Raw genomic sequence first — 20,866 nt, 5'->3', positions numbered from 1 at the left:
AAGATATTTTAGCTTCCAAACTTAAAATAAATGGAAATTATGCCATATGAACCTCTGTAGATAGTCAATCATTTTATTTTTATTATATTGAGACCCATAATTGTACCTGGAAGGAAGGAAAAACTGGATCACTTTGTCCCCATTGGTCTAAAAGCACAAGTACCATCAAGAGACATATCTGATTGACTGGCAGAGTGAGCAGTGGTGAGACCTGCATTAGCAAGCTTCACATGGAAAAAACTAATTAGGACAGTTGGAAAAATTTTACAGGATTTAATTGTTCACATAGCTACAAAGTAAAACCACATTGCTTTGAAAGTTTAATGAAACTATACTTGAGTAAGTATTGCTGCATCTATCCAGCTCTAAATATTACCATGTAGTTCAATACTTACACTACATAAACTTACTTTTGGACCCTAATTTTATCTTCCATTTTGTGCCTGATATTCAAAATACAGGCTTTGTATTGGGACATTCATTTTGGACTGCACAATTAGTTTGCAGTTAGGCTAAAGAAAACAGGATCCTTCCTTTATTAAATCATGTGTGTATGCATTTTCCCAGATAAGTCTGACAAATTTGCTGTTATCTCTTCCACACTGGATTATATGGATTTGCATAGAAATAATCTTCCACATAAAACCAGGACTGGCTCGACTGGAGTTAATAACATCCTCTCCAAGAACTGAGGTATTTATGCTGAAGAAGAGTAACTTGCCTACATAGAGAACTTAAGAATAAAACTGAAGCAGAGACTAAGGTTGTCTGCACTTAGTATTAACCATGTATCACAACTGACAATTTAAAAATAAAGAAACATCAAAACAGAAAAATATTTACAGGAGGACATAATCAAGATTCAAGTTTAAGCCTTGCTCCCATCCCGCACTTTATTTACAAGTGTGGTTAATTGCACCAGAATGCAGTTAAGACAAATGTTTGCATGAAAAAGACCTTGCTAGCACTGCTTTTAGAAAAACTGTCATATGGGAATGCTCTTGTAACAGACATTTTATGAAGGTAGACTGGCTCTAACCCTAATGGCTGCATGAAACAAAACAATACCTCCAGAAAAGCAGAAGCCAGCAGCTTTCTTAATGCAGCTCATAAAATCAGGGTACGCAAATTTCTAACCCACCCTTTATTTCAATTTCCATACATGTCAATATTCCTCATTTAGAGCCCATCTAAAAAGACTAATAAATCCTCTGCATCTCTGTTGAAGTAAAGCTTAGAGAAAACACTAAAAAAAGGAGAATATTTTAAACAAAACCATGCATAATTAACTCAGCTTCTAGACTTAAAACATGAGATGAGTAAATCTGAGCTGTTTATTTCATTGTGTTTTCTATCTGTTCCAAGTTTGTTACAAAGCATGCATACCTGATAGAGGTCTGGCTGTAAGTGGAACTGACATAGTGCAGCAAACATTTTGTTTAGCAGACATTTATAATTTAATTTGGAGACATTTGCAAATGTTAGATTTCAGACTATCCCCTTAATGGGTTCTTTAACAACTCAGTAGATGCACAGTAGCTGCAGGTATATTAGGATAATCAGTCTCAGGAGTAAATTATTTCATCTAGCCTTTCACTAATGTGTTAACCTCAAAATTACAAAAAGAAAATAATTTCAAGCAACACAGACCTTCTGGCTCAAAGGAAATCTGTCTAGTGGACGTGTTACATAAGTGAGAAAATCCAGCAGCAAATAATTTCTAAGTAATTATGTCCTGAAGATTTCTTCCAATATTTGGAAAACTTTGGGATGGTTCATTTACAGTGCCAATGTGGAATAGCCCCCAAAGGACATGAGAGAAATTTTGACAAGGAAAACACAAAATTTAAATTTAGTTTGCTTTAAAATTCTCGGCGTTTGGATGCTTTAGTGACTTTAATTTGTAACAGGTTATTGTTTTTAATTACTTCAGCACATTCTGTTTAGAAAAAGGATCAAAGTCTATCAGACTACATTGTCAAATGTCAAGTAAAATTTAGAGACATTTTCAAATGTCAAAACATGGCATCTTTTATAACCCTAGGCTAGTTAAAAAAAGAGATACTGACTTCACAGTGAAGTGAAACAGAAGACTTTTGAAAATAACTCCGAGACCAAACTCAACACACACAAAAAAAAAATCCAACAAAACAGTGATAATTTTGAGATCCTCAAGTCACTATGAGATTCAGGTACAAACTTGAAAAGCCAGAGACATGGGTGATTTCTTTTTTTCACCTTACTGTAAAGTGTCAAAATGCAATATTAAGTCTTTCCATTCTAAGAAAACCTAAAAAGGACTACCAAGCTATTAAACCTTTCAGTGGATCATTTTTGGGATGAGTTATTAGCATAATTGGGGGCACACTTTATTCTGACCTTTGCAAAACTTTAATTTCCCAGCAGTGATAGATACAAAGTGCTTTTATAATACCAATAATGATTATTTCCTAGGGGAAACTGCCAATTATACGTTGGTGAAAAATTATATACCAGATGTACATTGAGAAAATGAACACACCTACCAACAGTCAGACTAATTAAAGCCATTCTTCCAACATTAGTAAAACTTTTCCATGAAATATACCCTGTACATCTTATTTTAACTGCACCCTTCTCAAGTTATTCATTCAAAAATAATAAATGTTTGATTAGTGTTTAAATACAGAATTTATACTGCACGTCCACCTTTCCCTGGCAGTAAACCAATGTATCTGGGAAGCTGTTTTAACATTTAACCATTTCACTTTAATTCATACCGTTTCTATAAAGTCACATAACACATCAGCAAAAATGCAGAAACAAATCCCTTGTGTTCTGGACATAATTCTTTAAAAAAAAAAAAAAAAGCACAAAGATCACATATAAAGATATAGCAATAAACTGTCAAACAGCATGTATTTTGGTTTTGTAATATTGACTCCTTTTCATTCTGCTGAGGTCCCACGTACAACAGGTAGCAGATTCAATAGCATCATTTCCTGCCCTTTTGTCACCTGCTGTCACATAACCTACTGCCAAGGTTCAGTAGTTAATATGCACCACCATGAAAAGAAGGGATAGAGAGGTTATAGCCCGCCAAGATTCCTGAATATGGTAACTTGACAGAGAACAAGACAACTGCTTTCCCACCAGCGCACCCTCAACTACCCAGCTATACACAAGTGCATTAGGCATGCCAGATCAGCAGTACATCTGATTCTCGTGTTTATGCACCAGCCTCAGGCACCTTGCTTGCAAGAGCATCTTTTACAGCAGGAACCACACCACTCAGTAACAAGAAGTCATGCAACAAAATGCAGTCTTAAGGTATATGGCTAATTCAATCTCTTCACAGGTAGCCCTGAATTTTTAAAGTTCTCCCTGGATCCCAGAGGATGAACAGATAGAATCATACCAGAGAGTAAAAGAAAGTCCATAAAAGTGTAGTCAGGACACAACCTTGTGCTCCCGTATTACAGAATAGGCTCCAGCTCTCGCTGATTAGCCATTCTACAGGGTGTTGCTTTAACTATTATTACCTCATATTTTAAGAGGCATTTGCTGTAATGTCTTTGCTCTGGTTGTAATTTTTGAAGTAAATTCTTAGTGTCTGATTCCCATTTATGCTCTTTCCAAATTTACAAACTTTCAAAAGATTCTATGACTAAGATGAAATGGATTAACATAGAAAAGTAGAATATTAGTAATGACAAACCTGAGTCCACATTTTAGATGAGAACAGAAAACACTCCATGCTGATACACCAATGATGAAGAGAGGGAAAGCATTTGATTTCATGAAGAGTATTCACCTGGAAATTGTCTCATGTGTTTAACATTTGTTAAAGTTACATTTCTCAGTTCACCAATTCTGTATGTACACAATTTATAAAGAAAAAATATATATTCTATAGAGTCCAGACAACAAATTGCTCAACTGAGACACACAGAAAAAGCCCATTTAATCCCAAATGCAGACGTTTCTTTTAAGCTTTTCACAATCTTCCTAGCTGTTTTCCTACATCTTTAACACCAACTGCATTTACACAAAAGCAGGCCATAAAAGCAGACGGATCAAGGTGACTCACAGACAGTATTCCACATGCAAATATTTTCCTGCCTTTCCCTCCTTAAGATACAAGGGTATTACTGAGTCTGATGAGAAAGCTTAATTAAACATCTCATCTTGCTTAGTTCCAACACAGCCAAAGCCAAATACCATGCAAATGTTTGATCTGAACACTTCAGAGTTAAGGTAAGAAGAGCTGTTTTTTTTAAAGAAAACATGGGTACCAGTTTCAAATTCAGCTAACTCAAGTTCTGATTCATATGAACCAAAAACTTACTGTAACTCAAGTATTGAAGAACATTTGATCTGTGTTTCTGAAAGGGAATTAAAATTGCATAGTGGACTAGCTTTATGGCTTAATATGAAAAGCACATCTTACTAGGCAACATTAAAAAAAAAATAAAATCAAGTTACTTTTGAAAAAGAAAGGTTCAGAAATAAACTTGAGCAGAGTAGCCAAGGAATAATGTGTGGTGAGCATGCCCAACCATCTTGCTGGAAAGAACCTACTGAATTCATAGAGCCATCTGCTCAGCCTAGGTGAACTCAAACCAAATACAAGCCACAAACACTTTAATAGCTGGGTTAACTGACTTTTCTCCTCCCATAACATATATACAGAAGGAAAAATGAGGTTGCTTTCTCAAGGCTAAAATACAGCTCAGCAAGAAGAACATGAAAAGACTGAATGAATTCTTTGTCTGAGCAACCTGCTTGCTCACAAACAGGAGTGGAATACGCACATCTGAACATCTAGAGTAAATTTAATAAGGTAAGTGAAGAATTGCTTCCTTTGTCTGATGATCAGGCCATTTACAAAAACATTCACTGCAAAACAAGCAAATACTTCCATATGTACAATCATCTGAGAAAACAGACTCAGTACCAGAGTTAGTTCCATCTACAGCAGCTCCAGAGCGGTGCTCCAGACTGCTAACCCATACTGCAAACAATCTTGTCATGATCTTTTTTACAATCTGAACTTTCAGTCTGGTATAGATCAAACAGCAAAGCACAGTTAGGAAATCTAAGTAGATTTACTCACTACTTTTCACTGTAATGTTTAATAAGTCTTATTAATTTTGAAAAGAAGAAACAACAATTAAAAATTTCAACAATTGAAAAGTGGAATGTGTGTTGTTAAGCAATAAACATTCCCTGTATCTCTGTCTTTCCCCCTTTTTTCACAGAAGGTAACAGCAGTCTCATCACTCCACATACTGTAACTTCCAAACTTGGCAAAGCCACTCTCACACATTGTGTTTCAGATCAAATAACTCAATATGTCCTTCAAAGATCTGGCAGCAGTTCTTTAGGAGTTATTTCCTACTTTTCTGGTTTATGCAACCTGTCCAATTTGAAAATTTACACTTAGTAAATTAAGAGGATGTATCCAAGGAAAATCATAATAACCACAACAGTTAAGTTTTGAAAGCAAATTTGATTTGCCACAGATATTTTCATTCTCTGCAAGAAATCATTCTGAGGTAGAATAGCACATGCCATCTTCTCAGATTCCAGTTTTCATAGGTGCTGTGACAAAAAGGAATTTGTTTAGGTAAACCGCTGTTAGTAGGCTAGACTCCATAATATCTCACATGTGCATACATTCCCCGTTTTCTAATGCAACACTTATTTTGAGAGCAAAACTATAAAAGATGATGTGAACACTAGAACAAAAGTGTGTTCTGGGAAAGCTATAGGATAACACAGCATTTTGCCTTTAGTTAGCACCTGTTTACTTAAACACTCAACCAAGCACTGCTTCTCTAAACAGACAACAAATGTAATGAAGGAAAAAATCCCTCTAAATCTTTTGTGGTTTAGAGAAGCTGAAAATAGCAAAAGAAAACAATCCTTTCCAAAAAGAAGGCATTTTCTGGCAGCAATTTTGTCATTTTCATTTTGGCTTCACCAGAAAGCAGTAAGACCCAAAGAAGAATGCAGTAGTCATGTGGTATAAGATGGCACAACAGTTTCTTAAAGTGAAACTACCAACTAGGCAAATGATCTCAGTGTGCCAATAGTAGGGCTTGGCAGGTAGTTTCAATAGGAGAATAAGAAATAAGACATTTTGTCTAAACTCAGCTGTGCACATGCCCTCTTGCTTCCTTCACTACCACATACATATTTCCAATATCTGATAGTTGTATTATCACATTTCCCACTTTTTTATCTTGATTCATTTATTTTGTAGCTGTCTCCATAGCTTCCAGATTGTTCTGCTTATTCTTTCACTCTCCATTTCTCTCTTTCACTTGGCTTCAGTTGAAGTCAGTCACAAAAGTCCTACTGACCTATCTGCGAAAGAATCCATTGGGAACAGGAGCTGGTAGAGCATATGGGTGAAGATTAAAGGGAAGACAGGGGCAGGTGATGTTATTGCAGGGGTCTGCAACAAGCCACCTGACCAGCAGAACCCAAGCAGATGAGGCCCTCCACAGGGAAATAGAAGTGGCTTCACATTCACAAGCCCTAGTCCTTGGTGGGGATTTCAACCACCCTGACATCTGCTGGAGGGACAACACAGCTAGGTACCAGGATTCCAGGTAGCTAGGTACCAGGATGTTCCTGGAATGCATAGATGACAACTTCCTCCTCCAAATGGTAGAGGAACCAACAAGAAAAGGTGCTATGCTGGACCTTGTTCTCACCAACAGGGAAGGGCTGGTGACCAATGTGAGGCTCAGCAATAACCTTGGCTGCAGTAACCATAAAACAATAGAATTTAAGATCCTCAGGGCAACTAGGAGGATGTATCCCAAGCTTACAACCCCAGACTTTAGGCATGCAAACTCTGATCACTTCAGTGATCTGCTGGCCAAAGTATCATGGGACAAATCCCTAGAGGGAAAAGGGGCCCAGGACAGCTGGTCAGTGTTCAAGGATCACCTTCTCTGTGCCCAGGAGCAAAGTATACCCACAAAGAGGAAAGCAGCAAAGAATGCTAGTAGACATGCCTGGATGAGCAAGGAGCTGGACATGCTGCCAGACAAAAAGAAACGCTACAAGGAGTGGAAGAAAGGACAGCTAGAATGGCAGGTATACGAGGAAGCTGCCTGAGCAGCGAGATTGCTGCTCAGAAAAGCTACAGCTCAGTTAGAATTAAATCTAGCCAGGGAGATCAAAGGGAAGAGTAAAAATTTCTATAGGTATATTAATGGTAAAAAGAAGCCCAGGGAAGGTGTGGCCCCCTCAGAAAGGAAACACATGAACTGGTGACAAGTGATATGGAGAAGGCTGAGGTTCTCAACGACTTCTTTACTTCAGTCTTCACTGGCAAGGGCTCCAGCTGCACTTCCAGAATAATGGAAGAGAGTAGGGACTGGAAGAAGGAACTGTGAGTGAAGATCAGGTTTGTGACCATCTGAAGAACCTGAAAGTGTTCAAGTCCATGGGACCCAATGAGATACACCCCTGAGTGCTGAGGGAACTGGTGGATGAGGTTGCTAAACCGCTCTCCATCATATTCCAAAAGTCATGGCAGTCCAGGGAGGTCCCCACTGACTGCAAAAGTGGAAATATAACTCCCATTTTCAAAAAGGGAAAGAAGAATGACCCACGGAACTATAGGTCAGTCACTCTCACCTCTGTGCCTGGTAAGATCATGGAGCAGATCCTCCTGGAGGCACTGCTGAGGCAGAACAACAAAGAGGTGACTGGGCACACTCATCACGACCTCACCAAGGGCTAATCCCGCCTGACAAACCTGGTGGCCTTTTATGACAAGGTCACATTAATAGATGAAGGCTGAGCAAGTGATGTAATTTACCTGGACCTGAGCAAAGCCTTTGACACTGTCCCACACCACATCCTGGTCTCCAAGCTGGTGCAGTATGGGTTTGATGGATGGACCATTCAGTAGATAAAGAACTGGCTTGAGGGCCGCACCCAAAGGGTGGCTGTCAATGGGTCCATGTCCAAGTGGAGTCCCTCAGGGATCAGTACTGGGACCAGTCTCGTTTAACACCTTTGTTGGTGACAGACAGTGGCACTGAGTGCACCCTCAGCAAGTTTGCTGATGACACCAAGCTGTGTGGTGCGGCAGACATGCTGGAGGGAAGGGAGGCCATCTAGATGGACCTCAATAGACCTCAGAGGCTGGGCTGCATCAAGAGAAGCATAGCCAGCAGGTCAAGGGAGGTGATTCTGCCCTTCTGCTCCATTCTGGTGAGACCCCACCTGGAGTACTGCCTCCAGTTCTGGAGCCCCTATTACAGGAAGGATCTGGACATGCTGGAACATGTCCAGAGAAGGGCCATGTGGATGATTAGAGGGCTGGAGCACTTCTCCTACAAGGACAGACTGAGAGAGTATAGAGTATTCAGTCTGGAGAAGAGAAGGCTCCAAGGTGACTTAATTGTGGCCTTCCAGTATCTGAAGGGGGCCTACAAGAAAGCTGGTGAGGGACTTTTTAGGGTGTCAGGTAGTGACAGGACTAAGGGGATTGGTTAGATTCAGACTGGATGTTAGGAAGAAGTTCTTCACCATGAGGGTGGTGAGATGCTGGAACAGGTTGTTCAGGGAGGTGGTAGAAGCCTCATCCCTGGAGGTTTTTAAGGCCAGGCTGTGTGCGGCTGTAAGCAACCTGATGTAGTGTGAGGTTTCCCTGCCCATGGCAGGGGGGTTTGGAATTAGAGGCATCCCAGGACAAGAAATTAGATGCTGGGGACTACTTTCCTTATCAGAAGTGTCAGTTTAAATATATGTGAAACTACAGGGAAGCTGTCAAGTGAGACAGTACCTACTGTCATAAATTGTCTATACTTTTTGTTATCATTTGCTTTTTAGGTCCCAGAGCTTCACCTCCTCTCTGAACCACCAACTTTTCTCAATCTGATGCCTTTGCCAGTATATAATTTGTGCATGTTCACATTTCTCACCAAAAATGTCTATCCATTTTTTATTTTTGCTCTAATTATTAGACAGAACAGTCTTTCAAAAGAAAGTACAAAGACTACATTATCACAAACAGAAAGGAATGTTTGGAAAACACCACTTCATCTGGACACAGTAAACTTCATTTATTTTTGTTTTGCCCCTCTAGTTTTGTTTTACACTCTTGACTCCAGGTTTTAATGACACAAGATATTTCAAGCACTCCTGACCTAGAAATGTGCTATGAGAGTTTTTATAAAGAAAACATTATCCATTTTAAGGGAAACAGTGCACACTCCACCTAAGCAAGTTATGCATGTTGCTTACAAACAGCAGATAACTTTTCAGACATAAAAGAACTCTGTTTTGAGAAGCCAGACATAACATGTATAAAGAACTAGATAGGCTGTAGAATTCAGAACTGATTAGAAGAACAGCAGTAGGATTCATGGCCAAAAGAGATGCTACAGAGCAAAATTCAGCCAGGTTGAAAATACCCCACAAAACATCTTCCATTTTGGAACCATGCCCCACATAATGACTAGGTAGCAAATACTGTAGGACTAAAGCTCATCCTCATTCATGTCCGCTTACAGGAGCGTGGTCTGTTTAGTTTGAAGCAGAGGAGGCTGAGGGGAGACTTCATCACTCTCTAACACTACCGGAAAGGACATTGTAGAGAAGTTAGTGCTGGTCTCTTCTCACAGGTAATTAGCAATAGAAAAAGAGGGAGTGGCCTCAAACTGCAACAGGGTAGGTTTAGAGTGGACATTGGGAAATATTTTTTTCACAGAAAGTAGTAAAACATTGGAATAGGCTGCCCAGGGAGGTGGCTGTGTCACCATCCCTGGATGTGTTTATAGGCTGGGGATATGGTTTAGGTGTGAACTTTGTAGAATAGAGTCAATAGTTGAACTTGATGATCCCATGGGTTTTTTTCCAACCTGAATGATTCTATGAATATGCTCAGCAGGGGTGGAGAACAGAGTTAGTGTAGATCTGCATCGGCATAAGGAAAACAAACACCAAGTATTCCTGTGACTGTGGTAGATAGATTACAGAGCAAAGCTGATCAAGGTTTGATGTTTTCAAGTAAAGCAAGTAAGCAGTGTACCACTAGAAATCACAACAGTTAATTCTCTTAAGCTTGCTGGTGTGAGCAGCACCACACTCATAGTGTATGTATTGGTGCTTGCAGTACTTCTACAGCTACAAGATGTCAGCTGTGGCTATAAGGCACTATTTTGGAAGAAAGCCATGCAAATCTACCACGTACTTCCTCTACCGTTGAAGTAAAAACAGTAGTTTCTTCAGTTATAAAGATCACACCAGACATACTCTCTTCAGCACTTGCATTTTAGAACAGCCTATAAGCCAGATTCCTGTTTTGTTATCACAAAGGGAAGAGAATCTGATTGTCTACTTCTCTCTCCAACACAATGTCTTTTGGAGTACAAAGAGGTTAAATTTCCTGTAGCTTCTGATGGCATTAAAGGGAGAATGATTTTAGGTAAAAATGTGTTACAATAAAGGCAAAATCCCCCATAAGCACACCCCTGTCCTGCTACCACTATGTAAATAGGACAAACCTGCAAGGACACACTGGTTGACCTCACATTCAAGTAAGTACTGCCTAGAATCACCGTAATTAAATGGACAATAATGCATGACAGTCTCAGACTTCAATTATATGATGTTTTAGCATGCTTGCCACTCAAAAAAACCTCTCAGGTTTCTTAAACATAACTATTAACTACAGTATGCTGTTCATACAGCGTACAAATTGTGACTGCTTGGCCCTGTTTTTGTTTTGTTATTATGCTAAATTGTTAAAATTTACTTGATGTCAATCCAGAAGTTCTGGGATTTGCTTTTCCTTTCTTCCAAGAGGTTTTTAAGTCATTGACTTTCAAGATGGTGTGTAAAACCTATGGCATATCCTTACACATGCTATGTTTAAATGGTTAAAAATGGGTCCAAATGGAAAATTAAAAGTAACACCCTTGACTTCCTTCACTAAAGTCCATATGTAGTCGTTTTTCTCTGAGGAGTTTTATTTTGAAAGTTTACAAGATGCCCAAATGTGACAGATACTCAAGGTAAACTGATTCACTCCCTACTTCATGAACTTCAACAAATGAGACAATTACCCCAGCAGTTCTGTCACTGATGTGATTTCCCTTTGAATCCCTAGTAACAGGCCAAGGTTTTGGGGTTGGTTGGTTTGTTTTTAATTATTGTAGCCAACTGCACTTGTGGCCACAGAAGAATTATTTTTATCAGTTACAAATACACAAACCACTTGCAACAGAACAGCAGGTTCAGTACAACAAATGCCCAAATCCTTGTGGTGTGCAGAAGTGAAAATCAAAGAAAACAGAAGTGCATTTTAATGGCTAACACTAAGGATACATAAGCACTGCCTACTACCACTGTACTGTAACTTCAAAACTTCCAGAAGACCAAGGCAAACATAACTTTTGCAGCTCAGACTATGTGAGAAAATTCTGGTATGAATTTAGATATATTTGATATGAAAAACAAAAAAATACACCATCTCTTCATGGTCACTTACAAAAATTTCAGAAGAAACAGTGCATTAAGTTCTACACTCTCACTTGCATGTACAGTGGTCTGCTCCTATGCATAAGAACAAGCGTAAATGGACTCAAGCTCATGGCTTGACTAACAGGGCAAGACTCAGGTCTGGCTCAGAATGAGAAGCATTTGCCTCAGCCACCTTCCTGAGCCTGCTCAAGGCCTGGATGCTAAAACAAGTGGATTTTTTCGGCAATTTGGTGCTTCTGGAGGAAAAGCAGCTTTCAGACAGCAAGAGCCAATGAAGTAAGAATCCTTGATGCCACTAGAATATATAGAACTATGCTCAGAGTACGAGTATGTACGATGAAGGTAAGTTGGTATGCAAGTGACCCAACACTGAACATTACAAAATAAAAATTGTTCTCCACCAATTTTAGGTGCTAAGAATCTGTTTGAATCACACAGACACTAGAGCACTTAAACTGCCTTTGAAACAATTTTAAAAATGGCTCCACATTATCACTGTAGTTTAGTCAGGGCTGATGGGGGAAGAAACGAAAGATCAGTTTATTACTCACCTGTACTTCTTAGAACATTAGCCTCTATGAAAAGATGAGGCCACCAAGGACCCAGAATACCCCAATCTGTCACTGATCATCCTCACACACACTTCTTCCCTAGTGTCAGGGTTTTCTGGAGAGAACAGCATACTCTGAATTTGCAAAGTTATGACCTAAATTTCTAATAACTTCTGTCACAAACCCCAACTGTTGGTTTGGTGTTTTTTTCAGAATACACTTCTCATCCTGCTAACATGGACAATGGAGCACTGAAATACTAAGCCATATTTTAAACTTGAAGTAAATAACCTAGAGAAAAAAAAAAAAAAAGAAAAAACCCAAACAACCCACACTACAAAACCACACAACCACCAAACCCAGAAAAACCCATACCTCTTGAAAATCAGGAATTACTCTGTAGAAGTTTCCATTGTAGAGAATGTCTTGCTTTCCCTAAAAATAAAAAAATAAAAGGCTTTAAGTGGGAATACTAATAATTCATTATTCAAAAACACTTCAAGATTATCTTTCTCCCCTGAAATAGTTTCTCCTTATGGATCAGAAATGTACATTATAAGAAGCATAAATACTGCACACTGAGGTTTTATCTGAAGTTCATCTTATTTTTAAATTCTTTTCGTTAGTATCTAAGCAAAAGCATCATAGCAGCAGGTGAAACTAACACACAGTATCCATTCGCACATGCACTTAAAACTAGAAAGTAATCCCACACAGTAGAGACCAAGAATGAGGTAGCATTTCAGGAGCAGAGCAAAAACAAGTTTATTTTATTCTAAGTTGTATAACCAGGTCTCTTTCTTACCCCAGCTTTGGGTAAAGAGTAAACTATGCCATTGTTAGTAGTGCTAAAACAGATTTCCCTATTGCTTTTGTCGGCATTTTAGAAACACCAACTAATTCACTGATGTCCACTTCTGTCTTTCCTCTCTATAGCTCTGTGTGGAAAGGGTTTGCTGCACACCCACATTCAACACTTTCATGCTTCCAGGCAGTGCAAATGGGTAAAGTGATTGACATTGCTCTGACCCTTTTGCTGCCCTGAAGTCTGGAGCTGGGGGAACACAGTCCCAGCAACATTCTAGTATCATCATCTTCTGCAATACACTCTGCATCATAAGATTGAGTGCTTCAAGGAAAAACTGACTTCATCCCAAGCTTTGTCTGAGGAAGCACTTGTATAGATCCTGTGGTTATCACACCTGTACCAATAACAGCAACTGCTTTGCCAATGTTATGTCCCCCACATACTTTAAAATGAACAAAAGCAATTTCTGTATCTTAAATCATTTGTATGAGAGCTTAAAATGGACATGAGCACAACAGCCACTCACAGAAAGTAACGCAACAATTTACAGAATCTGAATGACAAGGACAAAAATGTTAAAAAATGAAGTAAAATCCCAGTGTAGATTAAAATTCATTTATTATAAGAGAAGATGCTTTAAAAGGAGAAAAAAAGTGTTCAGCACTGAAAATAATATGAATGTAACTACAGCTCTTTTAAAGTAATCTATCAAAAGCTCCTGCACACATTAGACCAGAAGCTGTACATTATTCTTTTAAGTAAAATAAATTGAAGCCTAACACCAAGAGTATGCACTAGATGCTTACTATGGATTAAACCTGACTTGATACCTTTTCATTTGAGGTATAGAAGAAAAAAAAAAAAAAAATCCTCAGAAACAGACTAGAAAACAAGTGTCTCTGCCAAAAGAGGCTAGAAGTGTAGGCCTAGCATTTACCTTGGAAACTCGTGGCACAAACTACCCCAAATAGTGTAACAGAAGGACTGAGAACCACAGAACCACAGCAATCCCAGGAATGAGATCAGTTGAACAGTCTCCTGCTCTGTTGAACTCTCTCAAAGTTGCCAAAAACTTCCATTAAACCAAAATTTTTCCAAAACATGAATAGCAGCTCTGAGAGGATGCTGGCTAGGTTATTTGTTCTCAAATATTGACAGCACATTCTCCTAACAAAAAGCTACACAGTGCTTTTATTTGAGATGTGCAATTGGGTTTTTTTCATTTATTGTTTGTTTTGTTTAATGCCTCAAACTTGTTTTGCTAGTGCACTTTTAGGGTGGCCTCAGTAGCTGATAATTACATAACAATATATCACTGGGTCTGCACTACTTCACAGCTGCATACAAAGGCATCCTTACACTTACTTCTGGAGTCAACTAAAGCCAACTCAGTGCTAAAATGAGTCACTATTCAAAACATATTTCTGTCAGAAAAAAAACATGGCAAAATTACTTTCAAGCACACATGCTACTCTGTTAGTCTGCAAAGACTGCAAAGAGATGCACCTCAGGTATTTTTGCTCTCTTGCAGAATGTGGTCAGATTTCAACACATTTACATTGTCATAAAAGCCAGCACAGCTCCACAGTAGCATCATACCATACCTAATGCATGTAACAGAAACAGATTCTGTTTCTCAACTGATTTTAATCATTTACAGCTTTCTGGCTAAGACTGCCTTTGGGCTCTGAAATTTCTCATGTTCCACATAAACAGACAAGTATGATACCAATTTAATGGGGGGAAAAAAAAAAAGTTTCTTTAGTTATGCAAATACCAAAAATCTATTTCTTTTCACCAGCTAGTTTTATTTCTTCAGAAGCTTGTTTGTGTTCAAAATCCTCAACGGCCCCTCTAGTAAAGCTGCAAACTGAAGGAAACAGAGCCAGAGTCAAGTCTGAGCTGACTAGAGGCAGAAACACTGAGCAATCCGTAATTCACAGTATCCTGACTACTCATAGGATAACAGACAGCACCTGCATCTTCAAGTTTAGCCTTTGTTCCATATGGTTGTGAAGGGCAAAATAGAAAAGTGATTTTCAGTTCTCTCCTCTTCCAAAGAAATAAAAATAATCCATTTTTAAAAAGAGATGAACAAGCTAGTCTTAGGTACCTTGATACCAACATGGATTTACCAAGGGGAGATCCTGTCTGAGTAATCTGATAGCCTTATACAAAATTGTGACCAAATGGGCAGATGAGAGAAGAGCAGTGGATGTCATATATCTTGACTTCAGCAAAGCTTTTGATACTGTCTCCCATAACATCCTCATATAAAAGCTCAGGACATGTGGTATAGATGGTTGGTCAGTGAGGTGGATTGAAAACTGGCTCAACAGAGTTTAGAGAGTCATCATCAGTGGGAAAGAGTCAACTTGGAGGCCAGTGGTGTTGTTCTCCAGGGATCGGTATTGGGTCCAATTTTGTTCAATATCTTTATCAACAGCCTGGGTGAGGGGATGGAGTACCCTCAGCAAGTTCACTGATGATACAAAACTAGGGAGATTGGCTGACACCCCATTGGACTGGGCACCATGACCTGGACAGGCTGCAGAGCTGGATGCAGGCAAAACTTATGAAGTTTAATAAGGACAAGTGCAAGGGTCCTACACCTGGGGAGGAATAACAACATGCATCAGTACAGGTTAGGGGCTGCCCTGCTGGAAAGCAGCTCCACAGAGAAAGACCTTAGAGTGCTGGTGGACACCAAGTTCTCCATGGAACAACAATGTGCCCTTGTGGCAAAGAGAGCCAATAGTATCCTGGGATGAATCAAGAAGGCTGTGTCCAGCAGGTCTAGGGAAGGTCTTCTACCTCTCTACTCTGCCCTGGTGAGACCACTCCTGGAATACTGTGTCCAGTTTTGGGTTCCCAAGTTCAAGAAAGACAGAACTGCTGGACAGAATCCAACAGAGAGCCACAAGAATGATTAGGGAACTTGAGCATCTTCCCTATCAAGACAGACTGAGAGACCTGGGGCTATTTAGTGTTGAGAAGGGAAGACTGAGAGGGGATCTCATCAATGTGTATAAATATCTGAGGGGTGGGTGTCAAGTGATGGGACCAAGGTCTTTTCGGTGGTGCACAGTATTAAGACAAGGAACAACAGGTTCAAACTTGAACACAGATTTCACCTCAACATGAGGAGAAACTTCTCTACAGTGAGGGTGATGGAGCACTGGTACAGGCTGCCTAGAGAGGTTGTGGAGTCTCCTTCTCCGGAGACTTTCAAAAACTACCTGGATGCATTCCTGTGCAGACTACCCTAAGTAATCCTGCTTTGGTAGGGGGGTTGGATCCAATGATCTCTTGAGGTCCCTTCCAACCTCTAAAATACTGTGATACCTACTGTTATGCAGAAAATCATTAATGTTCCTCATGTCCTAAACACCTAACCAAATAGATTCCACCAGATCTTGATTGCAACTGAACGCCTAACTGTGTGCCAAGGCATCAAATTCTTAAGTATTAAATGTACACTACTGGCCACAACACAGATTTCTTAACTACTGTTCAGTAAGGAAAAATTTGTTTCTTGACTAGTCATCTGAACTTTCCTATCACTCTAGATATATCATGCAATTTAACCCCATAGTAACAGACTTCATTTTTCAGCTGTATTACATAACCCTTCAAAAGGACAGACAGCCTTCCTAGAGCAGAAAACAAATTTTCATCATCAGAGACCAAACCCAAAAAAAAAATAAAAAAAATAATTTTTCCCCTGTCATTGTCTCAAATGATCAGAGAGAAGGACCTGACATGAACACACTTCTAGAAGTCTACAAGTATTTCCCATCTCTGGACTCTTGGCTATGGAGTTACGCACTAGGAGACCTTAGAATTCGAATAAGGACCTTTTGCCTGACTCCCAAAGTGAAGTATAAGTACCCAACTAGAAAAGAGCATTAGAATCTAAATTTACATGTAACAATTTTAGTCCACCTATATATACTGGAAGAGCTATAACTACCAAATCTTCACTCATCTTGTGTCAAAAAGGAATATTGACCATAGTTTTATCTGTTTGTCATTTTTAGACATACAATTTTTAACACATTTCAAACCTAAATTTACTACCTAGCAATCTAGACATGTAGTTTCCAGAAGAGTCCTTTCTTACTCTCTTATTTGTTTCAGGATCTAGAAAAACAAAGTCAACAACAAAACTCCCACCGACCAACACACAGACCAAGGGAATCAAATCACTCTAAAATTAGGTCCTTGATAAGATGGTGCCAGCTGGTAAACACTTGTGGGCAGGAAACCACTCTTACCAAAACAATGTTATGTCAGAACTGTGCCTCCTTACAGCATGCAGCAAGGCTGTGCAGTGCCAGCTCCTGCCTTCAACAGGGCAAACTGTTCTAGCAAGGGCCACGCTGTCAAATCATTCATCTTCACGTGGAGCCTTTGAGAAACCTCAGCTCCTTCCTGGAGTGGAGACTTGCCAGGGACATCAGTCTGAAGCTGGTAACACACTGCACACAATTCAGTAGCTTCCTGCTCTAAGCATTACGTAATTTGAGCCTCTGGCATCTTTCTGGAACATTTCACATTCTAATCCACATGAACAGCAGCCTCTTCAGTAACTAGATAAACTCTGCACCTCTTCTTCACTGATATTTACCTGGATGACACCGACTATGGGCCATACAGCTACCCATCCCCAGGTGAATAAAACCTGAACAGTGTGATTCACAGATACAGACAAAAGAAGTCACCAAATACACAGCTGAACACAATTGTTCATGAACAACTTCAGAAACAGTAAAAACACCCCACCAAACAACATTTCATCCATTTCTGCCAAAGGAATATCATTATGCAAACCCCATTCATAAACTACATATGTTTTTATTAAGGGCTGTTGCATTTAGCTTCACTCAATTAAGTCAGAAACTTACTAACAAAAAGTATACAAACTGCTGCTAGTGCCACACAGTAACTTCAGTACTAGATTTGCATCTGACCCCAGACATTCAGTCATGAGTTAGGAGAGTTCTGAACTCAGGATCAGAGTGCTTAACTAAACTGAAGTAAATGTTTTTTGGTGTTTGTTGAGCAAGACTTGACACAGTGAATTCCTGAAACAGGTAGACTATTTCCACAGACTCCAAAGAAATTCTACTTTATGAAAAGCCTATCAATCAATAATAGAAACATGCTCTAAAATTATTTATAAATGAAGTCTTTCAGACTTCATTACAGTGAATGAATTGTGTTTAGATGATAAAACTATGTAATTTTAATTCAAACAATAAAGAGAAGCAGCATTTGCACAATACAAAACAGTTACCACAAGCTTTCATTATATGCAAATGTCATAGACCTAAAACACCAAAGCTACAATTTAAGTCACAAACTTTTAGGGTATCTTGCATGTAAGAACTATACACTATCCTAAAGTTCCTGCAGGTAATTTTGTCTGTTTCAGGTTGCTCATACCAACCTTTTATTGGGTGAGGAAGGGAAGTGCTCCTACAGTCACTTATAGTGACTCTGGAACCAAAATTATCATGGTGCATTTTAAGAGATTTTTCAATCTATGAAACTACTCATTGCCAATAAAAGCATTAACAATCTAAGACTTCACTTACAGCATTACAAAGAATCCAGGTCAATGACAGGCAAATGCTTTTACTCTGCTTGGGCCAATCAAATTATTTTCATTAAAAATTGCATTCCAACTAAGAGCGGACTGTCTCACCACATCCAAAGAAAACAGAAATGAAGGAACAATCCCAGGCTTCAACATGCAGTCAGGACATGCAACAAGGAACAGGAGGTGAGAAGAAGAAGGCTACTCCTTTCATGTCAGCAGGCCACAAGCTGCCATCACTCGGAATCAGCAAGAGAAAATGCAGCCACCTAAATTCTCCAGGGAAATCTCAGTGCCATCACAAGAATACTGCCACAGCTGAAACTACTTTTGTCTCCTGTCATTCATGTTTTGAAGTGTATGCCAGCAAGTCCACCACAGCATGCTCTGATCTATGCTTTTACTATCCTAACCTTCCACAAAAGCAAGAGAAACAATTAAGCAGCATTATTTCTCCCCTCTTTATCCCATAACACATGGAAAAGTACACAGCTGATCGTATTAGGTATGTTCCTGCAGGAAAGTTGAATGATGGCAAACTTCTAAATGTACCAAATACATGCACTCAGCCTTTTCATATACTCTCTACTTTAGCAATCATACTAAACCATTTTTTAAGCTATTTTACAAAGCATTATTAATTACTAAAGCCATCGGTGCTTCTGAGAACACTAGTTTCCATCCTTTCTTTCCTTCCTACTAGGCTGCACAGAGAAGATTCAACAGTATATTTACAACTCATTTTTGTGCTAGCAGATGTTACACGACACAAAACTGCTTTGCTGGAAGTTTCAGAAGAAAGTGGTGGGAAGAAGTTTACATAACCACACATTATCAACAAAAGCAACAGAAGATGGCAAATTTCTCACTCTGCTTTCCAATTAGTTTTAATTCCATAGGAGAATCTCACTGGGAGTCACTTTGTAATGAACTGCAAGGCCTAAATGCCAGCAGCTTTTCTTGTCTCAACAAAATGTACAGAGCTGAAATTAAACTGCCACTGGCTTAAACACTTCTATTTTGCTTCTACCCACCTAGAACATATGCCCCTTTCAAACTAAACATGTTCAGTTACTAAATAGTATGAAGTATAAAAGAAAAAATTACACAGTAAGAAAAAAAAAAGACATTTTAAACCAATTTTGATCACAGCCTATGAATCTGGCTGCAAACGGCTAGGTAAAAGTGGCATTACTGTGACTGGAATAGCATAGTATTTCAATCCACGAAAGTAAATATATTCTATCAGATACCAGCACAGGAGCCGAGATCCACCCAAGGAAACCATACATATTATTCTGCCACAAGGTTTTGACACTGGGTTTAAACATTAAGCAGCAAGTACAATGCCCGTTTTGAAGCTGATGCAATTTCTTGGGGCGAAATCTGATATGGCTAACCAGATTTCCTGTCCACTAGTTTCTCACAAAGAAAAAAATTACATATATGGGTTTAATTTTTTATTTGTCCAGTAAACAGATCAGAGTACTACAGATCTGCAAAAGAGAGTTACAGAGCCTCACTGTGCAAACACCCTGGGCCTGATTCAGGCTTTACTGAAGCAAATTTCTTTATGATGGCAGCCAGTACTAGGTTGTCCAAGGTAAAAATTTACACTTCAAAGTTACTGACTTCTCTTTAAAGTCTCACTTGATTGAAAACTATAAAAACACACAGCTTGAATTTTCAGGCCCTCTTCACCATTAGAATTTCATCATTTCATTCTGTTGCCTATATACTAGAAATTGTGTTCAGCTCCAGGGTCATCCTATATACTACATACTTTGGGATAAAGAGAACTTTTTACAAGTATGTAAAACATCTGAAAAAAATATTCCTCAACCACTATTGGACCATTGAGTGTTGTATGACTGCAGTGTCAATTTTTAGCATAGCTGAAAGATCCTTATAGATTGTATTTAGACTGCAACTCCTGCCCTGTCTCTTCTATTTCTTCTCTTGCCCAGCCATGCAGCTGCATTTGTACAGGGTTTGTTGCCTGTTGCCTTTCACAGAACTAAGAGGGAGGATACAAAACCAATGGTTTTTAGTATCCCTTTAAAGCAAGCTTTGCTGATTCAGACTACCTCCATAAAGATTTAAAATAAAAAAACCAAACCACTCTCCTGAATTATGCTCCAATTTAAAGGTTTATACAGGGAATCCTCATACTCAGAAATAACACTAAGCAGCATATTTGCATTTTTGGTGGAAGACTGTATGCAGAAAGACTGCTTGATAAATATTCTATATCGGACCATACTTCTAAAGTGTAAAAGAATGTAGCTTTGCTACTGCTGGGCTATAAATCAAAACTGGATCAGTTTCATAACAAAGTATTAAAGACAGTGGCCTCCAATACTGCATGACACGTCAATCCAATCAGTATGAGCAATGCCTTGCTCTATA

At 39.0% G+C, this 20,866-nt stretch overlaps 1 protein-coding gene across 4 annotated transcripts in view; it reads right to left on the bottom strand.

Moving 5' to 3' along the window:
* The window catches only part of PLCB4 (phospholipase C beta 4), a 229,744-nt gene that overhangs the window by 190,678 nt on the left and 18,200 nt on the right, over positions 1–20,866 (bottom strand). For all 4 annotated transcript variants that reach the window (XM_054180088.1, XM_054180091.1, XM_054180090.1 and 1 more), the window contains exon 2: positions 12,423–12,482. The gene's annotated coding sequence lies outside the window, so the exon portion shown is untranslated. The remainder of the gene's footprint in view (positions 1–12,422; positions 12,483–20,866) is intronic.

This window comes from Dryobates pubescens, chromosome 3, assembly GCF_014839835.1.
Source record: "Dryobates pubescens isolate bDryPub1 chromosome 3, bDryPub1.pri, whole genome shotgun sequence".
In the NCBI taxonomy this organism is placed as follows: Eukaryota; Metazoa; Chordata; class Aves; order Piciformes; family Picidae; genus Dryobates; species Dryobates pubescens.
Note: the sequence above shows the minus strand (reverse complement) of the source record. Positions and strands in the feature narration are given on the sequence as shown.